The 19,416-nt window shown below is 40.8% G+C and overlaps 1 protein-coding gene across 6 annotated transcripts in view; it reads left to right on the top strand.

Annotated features, from left to right (window-relative positions):
- ICA1 (islet cell autoantigen 1) overlaps positions 1–19,416 on the top strand; it is a gene marked incomplete at both ends in the record, with an annotated part of 124,573 nt that overhangs the window by 31,427 nt on the left and 73,730 nt on the right. The gene's annotated exons all lie outside the window — the stretch shown is intronic.

Genomic DNA, 19,416 nt, shown 5'->3' with positions numbered 1-19,416 from the left:
ACTAAATCAAGTAAGTAAAGTTGACATTAAAAAATGGTTGCTAGGAAAGAAGATTTTGAAATGAAAATTTGATCAACTTTAATTCTTCAATCTGGAAAATAGCATATTTTAAGAGTATTAAACATTAGTTGCAAAAGTCAAAATACTGCTCATGTTTTGGCTTAGAGATCTCTTTCCATAGAGCACAGCAGATATTTAAACTCCACAGTGAGCAATATGAGAGGCTCATTTATGCAAGGTAATTGACATACTTGAATTTTTCCATAACCTAAAGTTTTTCTTAGCAGCCTGCCTTCTAGATAGATGCAACAGCTACTTAAGTTTTCCACAATACAGGATAGTTCTGGTTACACGCTCTTCAGTTTACAAAAATGTTTCATATTTGTATCTTCCCTAGACCCACCCAAGCAGCTCAACGAGGGCGAGGGCGGTGAATTATTTGTCCTGTTTCACAGCTATGACCCCTGAGGTGCTGTGTCTCTGACTTACCCACAGCCACAAATATGAATCAGGATTCAAAGCTGAGTCCCCTGTCTCAAAGCCAATGTTCCTCTCACCACTTCAGCCCGAGATCCTCTTAATCAAATAAATGGATCTGTGTGTAGTGTCTGTAGGAGAAAATGTTATTTGGTGAGACCCAGCTTCTTATTTCAGTTACAGCGACACCTTCCACATCCCACATCCATTGTTCTCATTTTCTCTAGACCAAGGGCTCATTTTACCTGCACCCTCAAGGGTGTCTGTATTATTTTCCCCCTTCTTGCCATCCATCAGTCTCTCTGCTGAGCATCTAATTTGTGTTCCGCATTTAGCATTTCTCCCGTTCCACCTTATTGTGGGAGTGCCCTTTTGAGGTGAAGTGGATTTTTTTGGGGGGTCAGGCACCTGAAAACCACAGCAGTAAACATCAAGGTCGGGACCCTGTGCCTGAGTGAATGGCAAAAGCTGTGTATGAAAAGTAGACATCACTAAGGCCAGCACCCTAGCCAAGGATCCTGTGCATACAGGCTGGTAGGTTTAAGTCAGTACTATGGAAATTTTTTACTGATAAGAGGAAAGTAAAAGAGACCTGACAGCAAATAGGCACAGAAAGATAGCAGATCACCCACAACATTTCTAATACAGGAAATCTTCCCACACGGCAAACTCACCCCAAGTTGGAGCCTCTCTGGCCTGAAGTGAGGATAAGAATTCTCTGAGAAACCACCAGTTGAACATGGAGAATCCTGAGTTCCACCTAAGAATTCTGATGCAGGAGGTCTGGGGTGGGGCTGAGGAGTCTGCTATTTATTTATTTATTTTTCGGATGTAAAGAACAGGTTTATTAGAAAAAGGACAGAAGAGTAAAAGACACTTGCATAGACACAAGTGGGCAGGAAATGCTGCTGGAGTCTGATATTTTCATCCAAATGATTTCCTTGCTGGGGTCCATGGATCACATCTTGAAACATTCTCCCAGAGCACTACTGCCAAATAGCTAATGCTCACAATGATGACAAAAGGTGATTTCTGCTCTTTCCAGAAGCCAGGTTTAAAAGAATACAGCTATCAAAGGAATGAAGACTTCTTATTTTTAAAAAATTTATTTATTTATTTATTTATTTGTTTATTTATTTATTTATAAGATTTATTTATACAAGCACTGGGGTATAGGCCAGAGGCGCGGGAGGGTGAGCGGATTCACCAGAGACAGAGCGGGGAGCAGAACAGGCAGACTGACTGAAATACACTGCTGAGGGGAGCAGCGGGCGAGACAGGAGAGGTCTGCTGTGCTATGTGGGTATCTCCCTGGCCGGCCAGGAATCGAACCGGTGCTGCAGAGGCTGCGGACAGCTTCACAGTGCTGCGCTCAACCCGCTGCACCACCAGGGAGGCCCAAAAGTTTTTTAAAAGATTAAATTTATATGGAAAAGCTACTTAAATGAGCCATTTGATTCTAGGAATCCTACTATGTTAAAGCATTGCTGTGCATTTTGGGTGCCTACTAGACATGTTTACTTAAGCCCTGAAGCCTAGAGATTTGTATACAGGAGACTCTCAAATATTCTTACTTTGCTCTTCTACAGTTTTAACCTTGTTAATTAAATCTTTTTCTCCCATTTCAACTAAGCTCTCCCTCTTCAGGTTCTCCAACTTGACCTAAAAATTTGAAAGACTAGAATGGAGGCTTCTGTTAGTTAATATCTAGATTTGATTACTCAAGATCATGCTTCTTTATGAGCATTCAGCAAACAATTCTGAGAATTAACTTACACTGTGCCTGATGTACTGTTAAAAATGTGCCTGCAGCATCAAAAATAAATCCTTTTCCTCTGTATCCTTCCCCATTCATGTGGTTTATCTATTGCCTTTACCTAGTCTATCCTTTCAGAACTACATGAGCTTAAGATGGAGACAGCTTGACCACCAGTCCCTCAACACCACCATCATTTTACCCTGTGGTTGATCAGAGTTGGCATTATTCATAAAAAAGAATGTCCAGCCTTTGTGGTACTTTCTGTATTGAATACCAAGTTGGTGAGTAAGAGTCTGGGATGGTGTGAAAACGGTAATGCTCATTTGTCCCAGAATGTTTCTGGGCTTGTGGGAATGTAGTATAAGCTGTGAAATCATAAATGAAGAATGTCATAAATTAAGAGTGACAGAAATAGAGTGCTCGAACATTTCTTGGGAAATCAGCCATTCATTAGCAATAAGAGTATTAGAAAATATATTATTAAAAATGTGTTAATGCCAGCTACTGTTGTAAGCATTTTACTTGAATAGGCTCTCTAACCTTCTCTCCATAGCATAGATACTATGATCTCCTTTTCATAGATGAGGATTTTGAGGCTCAGAGATCTTCAGTCTATCTTAGTGTCACACAGACTATGACTGGAGCAGGTAGGAAGGGGTTGTAAATTTACTCAGCTCACATCTACACATCTTATTTTCTACAACTGAAGTGCTTTCTTCATGCTTATGAAAGCAGGGTCTTATAGAATTCACAGTTACTGAGGTTAATTTGTTTAACTATTAAGTCTATTCAAAATTTGTCTTTTTAGTACTGATTTAAATAGTCTCTTTTTGAGCCTCCCTGGTGGTCTAGGGGTTAAGTCTCAGTGCTACCACCGCAAAGGCCCACCACGAGGGCCTGGGTTCAGTCTCTGGCCAGGAAGCTAACCCACATGGCGCAGCAGACCTCTCCTGTCTCTCCTGCTGCTCCCTTTAGCAGTGTATTTCAGTAGATCTGCCTGTTCTGCTCCCCATTCTGTCTCTGGTGAATCCTGTCACCCCCCATACCTCTGACCTGCACCCCAGTTCTTCTATGCAAAAATAAATAAAATCTTTAAAAATAAGTAAATAGTCTCTCTTTGGATGCTTTTTCAAAACTTCCCCACAGTAGGACATTGGGCAGGAGCAATGGCATCCTTTATAACTGTGGCTTAAATTTTCATGAAACATTTTCATTATGTTCAAGATTCTAAAATGGCATTCAGTCGTCAGCTATAATATATCCAAATCCTTGCATCAAGTGTTCTTTCAGCTCCTCTGTTTCAGTGCGGCAATTTCATCACTTTGATTTCCAGCAAAACCCCTTCCGTATTTATCAGTCTTCACTTGGCAAGCACAGACTTCTTCCAGGCCCTTCCTTGTGATAGCACCCCAAGCAGGAAATCTCTTCTTTTACTTCCTCCCTGTCCAGTTAAGGCCATGACATCCTCTAATCCTGGCTAAAAATTCTGAACATCCAGGAATTCAATTTTTGGTTAATATAGTAATAGAATCTTTTGTAACTGTCCTAATACAATATATATTTTTATTTTATTTTTTTAAAGATTTATTTATTTTTGTTTATACAAGTACTGGGTACAGTCAGAAGCACGGGAGGGCCAGAGAATTCACTAGAATCAGAGTGGGGAGAAGAACAGGCAGAAGGACCGAAGAACACTGCTGAGGGGAGCAGCGGGCGGCAGGAGAGGTCTACGCGCCATGTGGGCCCCTCGCCAGCTGCTGGGGATCGAACCAGCGCTGCAGAGGCTGCGGGCAGCTTCGCAGCCCAACGCTCAACTGCTGCGCCACCAGGGGAGGCCCATACAATATATATTTTTTAAACCACACTAAACTTTCTCACAAAATTTAGGAAACCTCAGTTACCTCCATTTTACTGTCCAAGTACATGGTGTTGTTCTTTATCTCAATAAATATTCAGAAAAAAATATTTAGGAAATACATTTAATTTATTTAATGTTTGTTGTTTTATGTTTATCTACAATGTATGGTGTGAGGGTCAAATTAGGTTAGAATAGTTCTAACATTACTTCTATTTCATTCCAGTTTTTTTAGTGTTTTCATGTTGCTGAAACACTGAATATCTGTTTCATGCTGCAAATGTCTTCCACATAAAAGAGACTACAGTTAGATTTTTTGAATGTGTGCTCCTATTTCACAATCACCTAACCATGGGGACATTGAGGGGTGAAGAAGGCTGTGTATAATTGAGCTTAAATTACTTGTTCATTTCTGACAAATGACTGTACACCAGGAGACATGCTGTTGGTGTGCAATGTGGGCTGAGGGCTGGGATGACCATCATGTACGGGGTGCTTGGCCAGGCACTGTGCTAAGAATTTTTCATGCATTACTCCATTAAGCTTCTCAGTAATTCTATGAATCAGCCAATAAGAAAAACCTAATTTTACCTTTTTGGTGGGATACAGCCTCAATCTGCAGTAAGGTGTTTTCGTGTGCCTCCTCCTAAAACATGAAGAGATATAAAGATGTAAGGAGTTCTTTCTCCTGTGAATAGAATACCACTATATTAACCAACAATTGAATGAAAATGTCAAAGAGGGAGGCAAGGGGAGATTCCATCAAGGAAGAGAAAGTCCTGAGTAGGACTTGTAGATCTGGAGTGACAGATCCATCGCTGTTTGCTTTCTTTTTTTTTTCATGCATAATTTTTTTAAATTAATATTTTATTTTATATAATTCTTACATCATTTTTCATTTTTGCACAATGTATGCATTTTCATTTTGGTTATATTCCCCATACAATTACACCCCCCCCCTTATTTTGACCCTAGTCCTTCCTCTCCCCCTCTATCTCCCCTCCCCCCATAGTATGTCTCTGGTTTATAGTTGCTTGTTGATTTTGATTTTCACTTTGTACTAATTAGTCTTTTTCCTGGTCCCTTATTTAGGTTTTCTAAATTCCTGCTGAGTGAGACCATCCGGTATTTTTCTTTTTCTTTCTGACTTATTTTGCTGAGCATGATCCCTTCTAGCTCCATCCATGTTGCTGCAAATTGCATGTTTCTTTTTTGATAGCTGAGTAATATTCCATTGTGTATATGTACCACATCTTCTTGATCCAGTCATCTATTTTTGGGCATTTGGGTTGTTTCCATAGCTTAGCTATTGTAAACAGTGCTGCTATTAACATAGGGATGCAGGTGCCCTTTGGAATTAATGTTTCTGTGTCCTTTGGGCAAATACCTAGGAGTGGAATTGCTGGGTCATATGGAAGCTCTATCTTTAGTAGGTTGAGGAATTTCCACACAGCTCTCCATAGTGGTGTTTGCTTTCTTGCTGCTAGAGAACTGAGGACATGCAAGAAGAGCCTTTTTCCCCAAAAAGGCAACCCATCATTCCACCTGGGCCTTTGATACTTGGCTTTTTGGGGGAGATATGTCCAGTAGATTCTGAAGGCACAGAGTAAGAGTGTGGGGTCCCTACCCTGAATGCATATTCCAGATAGTCTGGAAGAGCTAGGCATACACATGATAACTGCAATGAGCTACACTTAGCTTTCTGGAAATAGAGAAGAAATGAATGATTTCTCATCTCTTCACTATTCTGCTGCTTCTGGTAAATTTCCTCCACCTTTTTCAGTAACTGGTGCTTTTTCTTTCTCAAGCTGACTAACAGGGGTGTTCCTTCAAATTTCTATCAGGTTCTTCATCATCCTCACATTCTTTAAGCAACCTAGTCAACTCTCACCACTTCAATTCCACATTCTCAGTGTTGACTTCTAGATCTTTGTCTATAAGCCTGATTTCTCATTTAAAGTCTCTCCAATAAACAAGAACAGACATACAGACCAATGGAATCGAATAGAAAATCCAGAAATAAACCCACAGATTTATGGTCAACTAATCTTTGACAAAGGAGCAAAGACTATATGCATTGGAGCGAAGAAAGTTTGTTCAATAAATGGTGCTGGGAAAACTGGGTCGCTACATGCAAAAGAATGAAGCTTGACCACTACCTCACACCATATACAAAAATCAACTCAAAATGGATTAAAGAACTAGACATAAGACCTGAAACCATAAAATACATAGAAGGAAATATAGGCGAAACACTACGTGATTTGCATATCAAAGACATCTTTACAGACACATCACCCAAAGCAGTGATAGTGAAGGCAAAGATCAACAGCTGGGACTACATCAAATTAAAGAGCTTTTGCACAGCAAAAGAGACAATAACAAAAACAAAGAGAAACCCCACCAACTGGGAGAAAATTTTTGCACACAACACTAATGATAAAGGAGTGATCACAAAAATCTGCAAAGAGCTGATGAGACTCAACAACAACAAAGAAAATAATCCAGTCAAAAAATGGACAGAGGAACTAAAAAGAAACTTCTCTGAAGAGGAAATGCGAATGGCCAACAGGCATATGAAAAAATGTTCAACATCACTTGCAATCAGGGAAATGCAAATCAAAACTACCATGAGATACCATCTTACACCAGTGAGAATGGCACATATTAAAAAAAATAGCAACAACAAATGTTGGCGAGGTTGTGGAGAAAAAGGAACTCTTCTGCACTGTTGGTGGGAGTGCAAACTGGTCCAACCACTGTGGAGAGCTGTGTGGAGATTTCTGGACCTACTAAACATAGAGCTTCCACAGGATCCAGCAATTCCACTCCTAGGTATTTACCCAAAGAACACAGAAACATCAATTCCAAAGAACACCTGCACCCCTATGTTTATAGCAGCACTGTTTACAATAGCTAAGCTTTGGAAACAGCCCAAATGCCCAAAAATAGATGACTGGATCAAGAAGATGTGGTACATATATACCATGGAATATTACTCAGCATTCAAAAAAGATAAACACATGCAATTTGCAGCAACATGGATGACGCTGGAAGGGATCATGCTCAGAGAAATAAGCCAAAAAGAAAAAGAAAAATACCGGATGGTCTCACTCATAGCAGGGATCTAGAAAACTTAAATAAGGGACCAGGAAAATGAATAACTATAAGAAAGTGAAAATCAAAATCAACAAAAACTATGAACCAGAGACACTTTTTGGGGGGTGGGGGGCGGGAGGGGAGGGATTGGGTTCAGAATGGGGGGATTGCAATTGTATGGGGAATATAAAAATAAAATTTATTAATTAAAAAAAATGAACAATGAAGTGAAAAATAAAAAATTTAAAAAAAAAAATAAAGTCTCTCCAATATCCAAACAACTCAATCTCTTCATCTCTCCATTTCTAGTCTCCACCTCAGATAAGCCTCTTATTTTTACAACGTTGCTGGCTTTGTTGATGGCCCTATCAGTCTCCTAGCCCTCCAAACACAAAACTTACTCATTCCTTACCTTCATCTCCTTTATCCAGTCAGCTGTCATATCCTGCTGAGACTGCCTTCAGAATGCCCTTGTGCTGGTTGCTTCCTCTTGCTTCCCTTTGATGCCACCCCAGCCTTGAATTTTCATCACCTGGGGCTTTAATGAAAGACCTCCTAACAGATGTGACTTTGCCTTGTTCCTTTTTCATTTATTCTGTCAAGCATTTTTATATGCCTGTTTGTGCATTGAGAATCCCTTGTCACTGAGAGAATCCGTGCTTTCAAAATTGCACTTTACAACCTTGCAGTTCCTCATCACCTTCCTGCAAATCAGACTGGCAAAGCCTGCCTTTGTCCTTTTCACATCTCATCTTGTTCCCTGTCTGAAGGCAGAGTTTTTCCTTGAAAATACTGGTCAGAATTCTGGCTATCCCCTCCCCCACAACTTCCTAGAAGGAGGCTCCCCGTGGGACAGACTGACCCTTCTTCGATGAAGAATAGTAGCTGGAAAATAAATGCAATGGGAATGGGAATGTTGATTAAGGAAGGAATCAGATTTTAAAAGATGTTTGAAGACTCATCCCAGCATGAGTGCCTAGATGTTTTCCTTCTCTGTGGCAGTATTTGTGTTTTTTTTTACCATTTTGCTTTGATTCTTGAGCAAAAAATTACTTTTGCAAAGACAATAATCACTTCAAAGATAAACTGACTGATCCTATGTCAGTAGAAACTTTAGGCTTAGAGCACACAATGGAACAAGAAGAATCTCTTTAACAAATGGTGTTGGGAAAGCTGGACAGTCACATGCAAAGGAATGAAACTTGATCACTATCTCACATTGTATATAAAAATTAATTCAAAAAAACTTGGATGTAAGACCTGAAACCATAAGACAGAAGAAAATTTATGCAATACTGGCATTGTCACTCCATGACATTGACCCTTGAGGACTTGACTGCGAAGACAAGGAAAACAAAGGCAAAAAATAAACAAGCGGGAGTACATCAAAAGAAAAAGGCTCTTCATGATGAAAGAAACTATCATCAAAACACAAAGACATCCTTCTAAATGAGAGAAATTATTTGCCTATCATACATTTACCAAGGGGTTAATTTCCAAAATATATAAGGAATTCATACAAAACTCTGCAAAAAGAAAACAACTCAATCAAATAATGAGCAGAATAGGGCCTCCCCAGTGGCGCAGCGGTTGAGCGCTGGGTTGTGAAGCTGCCTGCAGCCTCTGCAGCACCGGTTCGATCCCCGGCTGCTCCCCGGCCACCGGAGGAGGGTCCCACATGGCGCACAGACCTCTCCTGCCGCCCGCTGCTCCCCTCAGCAGTGTACTTCGGTCCTTCTGCCTGCTCTGCTCCCCTCTCTGGCTCTGGTGAATTCTCTCACCCTCCCACACTTCTGACTGTACCCAGTGCTTGTATAAATAAATAAAAATAAATCTTTAAAAAAAATTTTAAAAAAATTAAAAAATGAGCAGAATATTTGAGTAGACACTTCTCCAAAGAAGTCATGCAGATGGTCAATAGGCACATGAAAAAATGCTCATCATCACTTATCATCTGGAAAATGCAAATCAAATTCACAATGAGATACCACCTAACACCCTTGAAAATGGCCCATGTCAAAGGACAAGGAACTACAGTGTTGGCAAGTGGGGGTGGCGGGGGTAGGGAGGGGATGGCAGGGAGGGAGTGGACTGCGTAAAAGGAATCCTTATAGACACTCTTGGGAATGTTAACTCCCACAGTATGGAAAAACAGTATGGTGGTTTCTCCAAAAATTAAAAACGTTTACATATTATTTATCAATTCTACGTCTAGGTAGCGATCTGTAGATTCAAAAAGATATATGCACTTGTACTTGCATTGCAGTGGTATTTACAAGACCCAACTATGGAAACAACCAAAGTGCCCAGCAAGAGATGATTAGATTAAGACGGTGTGGTATATATGCACAATGGAATACTACTAAGCTATTTAAAAAAAAAAAGATAATATCTTGCCATTTGCAAAAGAATGAAACTTGACCACTATCTCACATCATATATAAAAATTAACTTAAAAAGACTTGGATGTAAGACCTGAAACAATGTGGATGGAACTTGAGGGGATTATGCTAAATGAAATAAGTGAGAAGGAGAAAGACAAATACTGAATAGTTTCGCTCATGCAGTATATAAAGAAACAAAGCAAAGGAATAAATAAAACCAAACCCAAACAAATTCTTGAATTCTGACTGCAGAACTGATGTTACTAGGGAGAGGGATGGAAACTGGTTGTGAGAGTGATCCTACAAGCCAAGTTTTCTGGCTGGAAATAGCAGAAATTAAGCTTGAAGTTACTACTGGATACTAAGGCTTTGCTTATTTGGGGGGAAGATAACAAGGAAACACAAGTGTTTTGGTAACACCCTTATAAAGATACTGCCAAGTTTTAAAGTGGGGTGTATGTGAGGTGGGGAGGGTAGAGAGAGAAGGAATATACATACGCTCAGAACCAGCAGAGTGTCTGTTTCTAGCATTTTTCTTGCCTGTCCTTACACGATTTAATCTCAGTTGGAAGCAATGCGCTCTGTCAACGCTGTGCTTCTGCAGAATATTTTCATCAGCAGCTCTCCTCACAAGTTAGCACTTCTGTATTCAATGGCATTTGGCTGCTTTCTGCATCTTTTCATTGTTCCAAAATAATCCTGGGGTTTCTTTGTGCTCTGCTTCTGGTGCTTTGGAAGTTTCATCCTTGACCGGGTGTAACTTAGCTCCAAGTATTTGTGAGGTTCCTCCCATTGATCACATGTGGTATTATACAACCTTGAGGGCACGCAGCTTGATGGGAAACATCAATTGAAAGAAAACGAGTCATGGATTAATACAATAGATACACATATGTGTACATATCAATATGAAACATTCTCTCAAGGCATTCCTGAATATCTGACCATCTCATTACTGGGTACTGTTTTATATAAATCTTTTTTTTTTAAATATTTATTTATACAAGCACTGGGTACAATCAGAAGCGCGGGAGGGTGAGAAAATTCACCAGAGCCAGAGCAGGGAACAGAACAGGCAGACTGACGAAATATACTGCTGAGGGGAGCAGCGGGCATGGCAGGAGAGGTCTGCGCACCATGTGGGACCTTCGCCAGTGGCCGGGGATAGAACGGCGCTGCAGAGGCTGTGGGCAGCTTCGCAGCCCGGCGCTCAACCGCTGCGCCACCAGGGAAGGCCCTGTTTTATATAAATCTTAACAAGCTCTCATTAATATAATTATTTAATCCATTGTAATAATTGAAGGAGTAGAGCAGTACTTGTTTTCACAGGTGCCATTAGGTGTTAGCATTCCCCTATTCAACAGATATTGCTCCACTGTATGCTAAGCAGTAAAGATACAGTACTTAGGAAAACAGACATGATACCTGCCCTCACAGAACAAATAGGGAAACAGGCAATAAATATTTAATACAGAGCAATATATAATTAAAACTTGTGACATTCTGTGAAAGAAAACTATAGTGTGCTGTGAGTGTGTGACTGAGACCTCTTGTATTTATTTATTTATTTTTGTAGAAGAATTGTGGTGCATGCCAGAGGTGCAGGAGGTGAGAGAATTCACTAGAGACAGAGTGGGGAGTAAAACAGGCAGATTTACAGAAATACACTGCTGAGGGGAGCAGCAGGCGAGACAGGAGAGGTCTGCTGTGCCATATGTGGGTTAGCTCCCTGGCCGGGGATCGAACTCAGGCCATGGCAGTGATAGTGCTGAGAGTTAACCCCTAGGCCACCAGGGAGGCCCTGAGCCCTCATTTAGAGAAGAAAGTGAGTGTAGGCTTCTCTACATTCTGCGTGGGCTCATTAATTTTAGCTTAGAGCTTTAGGATGCATTGGTAACAGCTAGAAGTTTCCAGGGTGAATGCCATGTGGAGACGATTTTGTGTGTGAACGTCCTGGAGTAGGGAGGGGGAAATGGAGCCCAGGCAGTTGAAGCGTAGTCACTGAGGAATAGGAGCTGGGCCCTGAAGGACTTTAGAATGAGTAATGATTTTGGAATTTAAGCTAAGTTCCCTGAGAAGCCATTGGAAGAATGTTAACAAGAGATGAAATGACCATATTTATGTTTTCAGATGGTTACTCTGCTGTGTTTCTGGAAGTATGTTGAGAAATGACTGAAAGTCAGAGCAGGGACTATGAATGGATTGAGAGAAAAGGTTATGGCAGAGTTAAGGTGACTAATGGTGGTGGCCTGGATAAGAAGAGCAGTAACAATCTGGCAGGAAGTTGAGGCATCTGAGATCTTCTTTGGTGTTAGCGTGAGCAAAATTAGGTGAAAGCTTGTCTGTTGGGAGAAAAGAACCAGCCCTTCTCTACCTAGGGCCTAGGAATGTGACATAGTAAGGCAAGGTACCATTAACCAAGCCATGGAAAACAGGATGAGGCAAGTTTGGGACATAAGACCAATAATTCATTCTTTGACTATATTATGTGGGAGATGAGTGCCAGATAAGTCCAATGGCGATTGTATTATTTTATTAAGAAGAGGACTGGGTAAGACATTCTTATTTAGGAATTGTTGGTAGTTGTAGTTGATATCAACAATTGGTACACATGAGAAAAGATGTGATCTCTTAGGGAGATGCAAAGGGTTTTTTTTAGCATTTAAGGGTCAGGAAGAGGGGAAGCCAAAGAAATAAAGAAAAAGCAAGATTATTTGCTGCCATGGCAACTAAAAATGAATTATTTCAAAGGAAGAATCTGTGAACTCTGAATTTCCCAGCTGTCATGTCAGGTATTATGAAGAATGAAAGCTGTTCCTGGATTTAGCATCAGACTAGCACAGTTTTGTAGAATTATTAAGTGTGCATATGTGGAAGGGAAATGAGGAGATAGGAAGAAAAAAAGTTGTAGGTATAGAGACAACTCTTTTGACAAGCTTGGGTGGGAAGTAGTGTATAGGTGATACCTGAGTATGATTTTTCCTGTAGAAGACACTAAGTTTGTTTGACTTCAGATGGGAATGGCAGGGATGTGGGACAGACAATTGTAGATACAGAAGAGATTACCTTACCATGGTGCCTGGGTTGTTTATGCAGGCACCAGATATGCAGGTTGCACAAGGCTGCCATACCTGTAAGAGGCACAGTTCACATTATAAACACCATACATTTGTGTATTTGCCATGATGAGTTTCTGGAAGATGACAGTAAATATGTTCTTGCAAAATCAAGATCTCACCACAGTTCTCTGACCAGAACAAAAGTGTCTGAGGAAGGATTATCTTGTTCAAGTTCACACACAGGTATCACGTGGGCTAGTTGTATTGCTACTCATGCAATTAGAGGATAACACCTCTTTGCCCCAGTGGCTGGTTTTTCTTCACTACACAAGTTCTTTCAGACACAGACATGGAAAGGGAGGTGACTGGGCCCATCTACAGTTTAGAGTTTTCCAGGCAGTGATGACATGAATGGAAACAAGAAAGGCTAAAGTGGCCAAGAGTTATTAAGGTGATGCCATCGCAATCCAAGCCTGATAAGGAGGGAAGTGAGGATGAGGTCAGTGGATCTGAAGCAGCAATGAAAACAAAGCCTTGGCCATTAGCTACTCTACTGGGGATTCCTAAGAAAGTGCATGCCAAGGATAGGGTGCTATGGCCAAAGAGTTTAGTATTTAATTGGTGGTTTTGGAGGCAGGGAGTTTCTGGTGAGGTCAAGGTCAGTGTGCTGCAGAGGACAGTATACTGTTGATTTACTTAGTAGCTACTCAATGGCATAGAAACCTTATATGTTTCCATTTAATTGTCAATGTACTCAGAGTACAAAAGAGAAAAAATACAGCATCCAAAGAACTTCAGTGTGTTTATTTCACCTTTCTGCATTTTGAGCTCCAGAATATGAAAATAGAAATTAAATAGAAACCATGATTAGTATTTTAAAGTACAGTTTTATGTGTGCATGCTTTCTTAGATGTTGCTTTAATGATTTCTTAAAAATTACTAAGGATTTTAATTATTTCATTATTTAATCTTTAAAAAAATATTTCAGCTCTGTTATTTAGGCAAAACAACTTCAGTATCTTTTTTGTATATTCTGTGCATTATAGATATTGAAGAATATGATTTATTACTCTAGAAATGTTGCAGGTATTCCTCATAGTTTGCACTTATATTGTTTCAGAACTATGCTGAAATAATTGTTTTTTTGTTTTTTGCTGGTTTCAGATAAGCAGAGGTAGAGGTAATGTGTGTCCCTGAATGCCTAGTGCTATATTGGTAAGATCTGTTTTAAAAATAAGGCACGTGTGTGCACACGCACATGCCCACATGTCCTTCTGTCTGTCAAGTGCACTCAAAAATTATTTTTTGGAAGTAGACTACTAGCACACTGGGTAGCTATTTGGTTGTGAAAAAATCTTACCATAAATATAGAAATAGTAATTAAAAAAACCCTCAGAATTAGTAAAATATTGAAGTAAAGTCCACTTTAGGGATAAAGTTGTGGCTTAGACATAGATATTTTGTATACATTTAAGCTGTAAGTCGGGGCAGTTAATAAAAATATTATCTTGTATTCAGAAGAGAACAGAACAATAGCTCCCAGTATGTCTTAGGACTGTGTCTGGGATGCACGAATATCTTGTTTCTCCTTAATAGTCATGTTTACTTGAATGGATATTTGGATGCTGTTCCAGTTACTATGGCTGAGTAAATTACTCCAAAATTTAGTAGAATAAAACAGCCATTTATCATGCTCACAGATTCTGTGGGTCAGGAATTCAGACAGGGCACAGACATGACCTTTGTGATTTCCAAGGCAAAGGACAATGCAGTTTTAGATTGGCTCTTTTTCTCAGGATGCTTACCCTTAGAACCCAGGCAGTTACCAGCATCAACCACTAGACATGTGGGTTGTTTGGGCTTCCTCACAGCATGGTAGCATTTCTAGATAAAGGGCCAATTGGAAGCTACATTGCCATTTGCCTTGCAAGTCACACAGAGTCATTTCTGCATTCTATTCATTAAAACAGTTCCTTACAAAGTCTGACTCATGTGGGACTGGAAATATTGCTATGGCCATTTTTGAAGAATATACATGACCACATACATGTATCACTTTCATTAAGCTTTATTTAAAGATATCTTCATGAGTTCCATTGGCACACCCATTTAAAATACTTTTTCCTAAGATACTCTGATAAATGAAGGCGTCCCAGGTACAGATAGTGTCAACACTCTCAGAATAATTGAACAACAGTGACCTTTCTTGACTTTCCCAAATCATCATAGCCCTCCTCATCTTCCTCCATCGTCACAGCTTATGACGATGCATCGTACACTAGTGGGTGTTGTTTTCTTACCATGCCCTACCCATGAAAATGCCCACTCTCAAAAAAAAAAAAGTTCCCTCTTACTCACTCCCTTTAACTCAGCTCAATCACTCTCGTAAAATGTCTGTTGATTCCCAAAATCCAAAATCTAACAAATTTTTTCAGGTCTTGTCTCAAGGAATCTCCTCTATGTAGTATTTTACAGTGGACCACTTCATATTGTTTCAAACTATGTGACCTTGACTCTGAAATTCTATACCATAGTCTTTCTACTGCCTTTGCTGTGTTTCATTGCTGCCTGCTCATTTGCCCACCAGATTAATGCTGGTGTTTCCCAGATTCCTATTCTTGGCCAAATAAGCTTCTTTAAAAAAAAAAAAGATTTATTTATTTATACAAGAACCAGGGTACAGGCCAGATGCATGGGAGGGTGAGAAGATTCACCAGAGACAGAGCCGGGAACAGAACAGGCAGGTTGATGAAATACACTGCTGAGGGGAGCAGCGGGCGAGACAGGAGAGGTCTGCTGCACCATGTGGGATTCTTGCCGGCCGCTGGGATCGAACCCGCACTGCAGAGGCTGCGGACAGCTTCACAGTGTGGCGCCCAATCTCCTGTGCCACCAGGGAGGCCCCAAATATGCCTCTTAACCTTCATGTTTTTCCTTAGTCATCTGTTTATGCTCCTCATTTAACTATAGTTGACCTCACGATTTTTGTCTCTATTTTATTCTCCATCAAACCCATCCTAGTATGCCCAGCTGCCTGTGGAGCATCTCTTGTTTCATGTTGAGATGGATTAGAACTTTACAGTGTATCTAAAACCGATTTCATCTCCTTGCTCCCTTCTATCATCACCCAGCACCATACCCATAACAACTCTCTTCTCACTGAGGCTGAAAAGCTAAGAAACATCTGGGTGCCTTACTTACTTCTATCCTCTACATTTAATAGATCATGAGACTTGTAGATTTAGGTATTTCCCAGGTCTGTGTCTTCTATAAGCCTACCATCTCATCTCTCCTTCCGCTTTGTCATTCTTGCCTGGACTACTGGTCTCTTTTGTACCTCCCTGCTTCAAGTCTATTTTCCACACAACCCAACGTGATCTAAATGAAACCAAAATCCAACCACATCACGTCTCTGCTCAGTGACTGTTGAGGCCACAGGATCAAGTTCAACCTCCTCAACATCCCACAAAAGCCCTCTGTGGTTTTGCTTTTGTCCAAGTCTAGAGCCTTACCTCACACCATTTCCAGCCTCGTTTTATGCTGCAACAACTTCAAGTTGCTTAGTTTCCTCCACTGAGTTATTTCTCTACTCATTTATTTGCTTGTGTTGTTTCCTCTGCAGAGTACAGGTTGAGGTTGATACCACTTCACCAGAAAGGCAGTTGATATTGGTTCAGCTTTGAAAAAAAGAATAGAAACATGCAAAGGAAGAGCCGTGGGGTGGCTGTGGGGAAGCACAGCGTGCAGGGCAGGATGGGTGGATGTTTGTGACAATAGGTGACATTTTCTCAAACCACATTTTCTGCGATAGGCTATTCACTTGTATTCTACTTCCATATTTTGGCTTGTGGTATACCACAATCTTTATTGTTTTTCACATGTACAACTTATGGAAACTTTAATTTTCAAAAAAAAATTCATAGAAATATATAATTCTGGAATATGTACAATGCTGTTCATATAAAGTAATGTCTGTAGCAGACATTTTTCCTCAATATCCATTCTATCCCAAATGGTTAATCTAAGACAGCAGTTCTGAAAGCACGGTCCCCAAATAGCCACATCACCTAGGAACTTGTTGGAAGTGCAGATTACTGAGACCACTTCAGATATATTGAATAAGAAAGTCTGGGATGAAACCCAGGAACCTGTGGTCTAATAAGATCCTGCAGGTCATTCTGATGGATGCACAAATTTAGAGCCAGTGGTCTATGACATTCTTGATAAATCCATTCTCTTTGCCAAATCACTGGTTTTAGAATATATGGGTAACCCAGTTCTGGCTAAGGAGAGGTGAGAGGAAGTCTGTGAGGTCAGTAGGGAGTCTTACAGGAAAAGAATCCTTGCTTCTAAGAAGGATACTCAGAAAAGATCACTCTTGTATGTAGCTGGATGTTACCACATCTGGATATGACACCTGCACCTGTGTTAGCCATGTTGAGACCATGAAGGGTGCCACTAATAGCAGAGGCAACTTTCTGAAAGTGACAAAAAGGGAAATTGGAAAGAACTTCGGTCCCTTCACAAAGCTATTAAATTAGCCATCTTTGGAAGCTGTCCTACCTCTAGATATATGAGCTAACATATTTCTGAATTACTTTGTTTTGTTTTAATCAGCCCTCTGATGTTTGTTTAAAACATGTGAACCCATATATCCATTCACTCCTAGAATATATGATCATCTGTCACTTTAACAGCCAAATGATGATACACCAAGCCTTTTTCCTATTTTTCCTCAAGATGCAGGACTTTTCAGGAGTCTCCGGCCAAGCTCTCTTAGGAATCCCGCAGGTTTCCTCCTGCTTACTGCCTCCATTCCAGAATCTGTTCTTGGCTTTGCCTTCATATAATTAATGTCCTATTAAAGTGGTTTACCCAAAAACAAAGATGCAATTTCTCCTCAAAGGTAAATTCAAATTTTACTTTGAAGGTCATTTCCCTTTATTTTTGCTATCAAGATTTTCAAAATCATGGATTTGGATTTTTGCTGACATAACACTTCGCACAAGGATTACATGCTCTCTGAGGAATGGTAATCAACCTGGGGATAGGGATTATAAGCAAACCTTTTTAAATAAAGCAGAAGTTAGAGCCACCATGTAGGCCTTTCAGGAAGAATAGCAAAACTAACTCAACCTCAGGAATTCAAGAACTAGAGGATTCCTCAGGGCTTGAAAACTAGCCTATCTTTCTCTCAGCAGACAGAACTCATGGATTCCTAGTTGAGTGCATATCCACTCTCTGAGTCTGTGTCTTATTTAGTTCCCTACTGCTAATTGTCTGCTTCTTTCTATATTCCCCAGTTCAGATTTCCAGGAGAGAATTTGATTGGACTAGTTCATCAATGTCTTTTGTATTCGAGCACAGCTTTTCATACCAGATGACCTTACAGGTCATTGACCCAGATGGAATGACTCCCTTGGGTCAGGTGACAAGCCCAGGTCTAATCAGCTGTGTTGACAGAATGGAGGTGGGGGTGAGGGACAGGGTCACAGAGTAAACCACAAAGCCACTCCTTCTCAGGGAATAGATTAGGGTTGCTCCTTCAGCAGGGGCTGTGGGTGGGGCAGTTTCCCTTAGAAGGAGCCTGGAGGTCTGACTGTGGCAACTATTATAGCGTAACCAAGTAACACAATGCAGTCCTTTCTACAAGGAACACCAGGGAAGGCTGACTTTTTTTTTTTTTTTTTTTTTTTTTATATAGAGGCATGCTTTATTTATTTATTTATTTGTTTGTTTTGTTTATACAAGCACTGGGTACAGTCAGAAGCGCCGGAGGGTGAGAGAATTCACCAGAGCCAGAGCGGGGAGCAGAGCAGGCAGAAGGACCGAAGTACACTGCTGAGGGGAGCAGCGGGCGGCAGGAGAGGTCTGCGCGCCATGTGGGACCCTCCTGTGGTGGCCGGGGAGCAGCTGGGGATCGAACCGGCGCTGCAGAGGCCGCGGGCAGCTTCGCAACCCAGCGCTCAACCGCTGCGCCACCGGGGAGGCCCGGAAGGCTGACTTTTAATTAATGATTGACATCCACATTTTGACCTCAGCAAGTTGTCCATTTCAGGCCTCAGTTTCTTCATCTGTAAAATCAGACAATCCATCTTAGTAATTTCTAAGGACCTTCCATTCAGGGCAGATCCAGGTTTATAGGCCTGAGGTTATAAAAAACGTGGCACTGTGAAGCTGTCCACAGCCTCTGCAGTGTTGGTTCGATCCCCCGGCAGCCAGCGAGAATCCCACATGGCGAAGCAGACCTCTCCTGTCTCGCCTGCTGCTCCCCTCAGCAGTGTACTTCGTCAGTCTGCCTGTTCTGCTCCCTGCTCTGGCTCTGGTGAATCCTCTCACCCTCCTGCACATCTGGCCTGTACCCCGATTCTTGTATAAATAAATAAATTTTAAAAAAACCCACAAAATTTAGGTGCAAGATCTTACAAGGAGCCTTGAAACTCAGGCTTCCTTAGTTTCACGCAAATCCATCTCTGCTTCTGTCCTTAAATCCTGTGGTTTCTTTTTGGTCATTGTTTTGAGTTCTGCCTGGCTCTCATGCTCAGATTCTGAAAGCCTTTTGATGAAATACATACATTTGGCTGGTCTTTAACTTTATTCCCAAAGAACTGTCTGTTATCTAGCAATCCCTCAAGGGGTGCTGTGTAGTGGTTTAAGAGGGCAAAAAAAAAACCTGGTCCACAAATATTTCATATACTTAAAATGTATACTGTTATGAAATGGCTATTAACCAACAGTATTTTTCACATGTCACTTTATTTCTAACTGTGAATTCTGCAAGAT

The sequence above is a fragment of the Talpa europaea genome (genome assembly GCF_964194135.1).
Source record: "Talpa europaea genome assembly, chromosome: 3".
NCBI lineage: Eukaryota > Metazoa > Chordata > Mammalia > Eulipotyphla > Talpidae > Talpa > Talpa europaea.
This window is presented reverse-complemented; position numbering and strand designations above follow the sequence as displayed.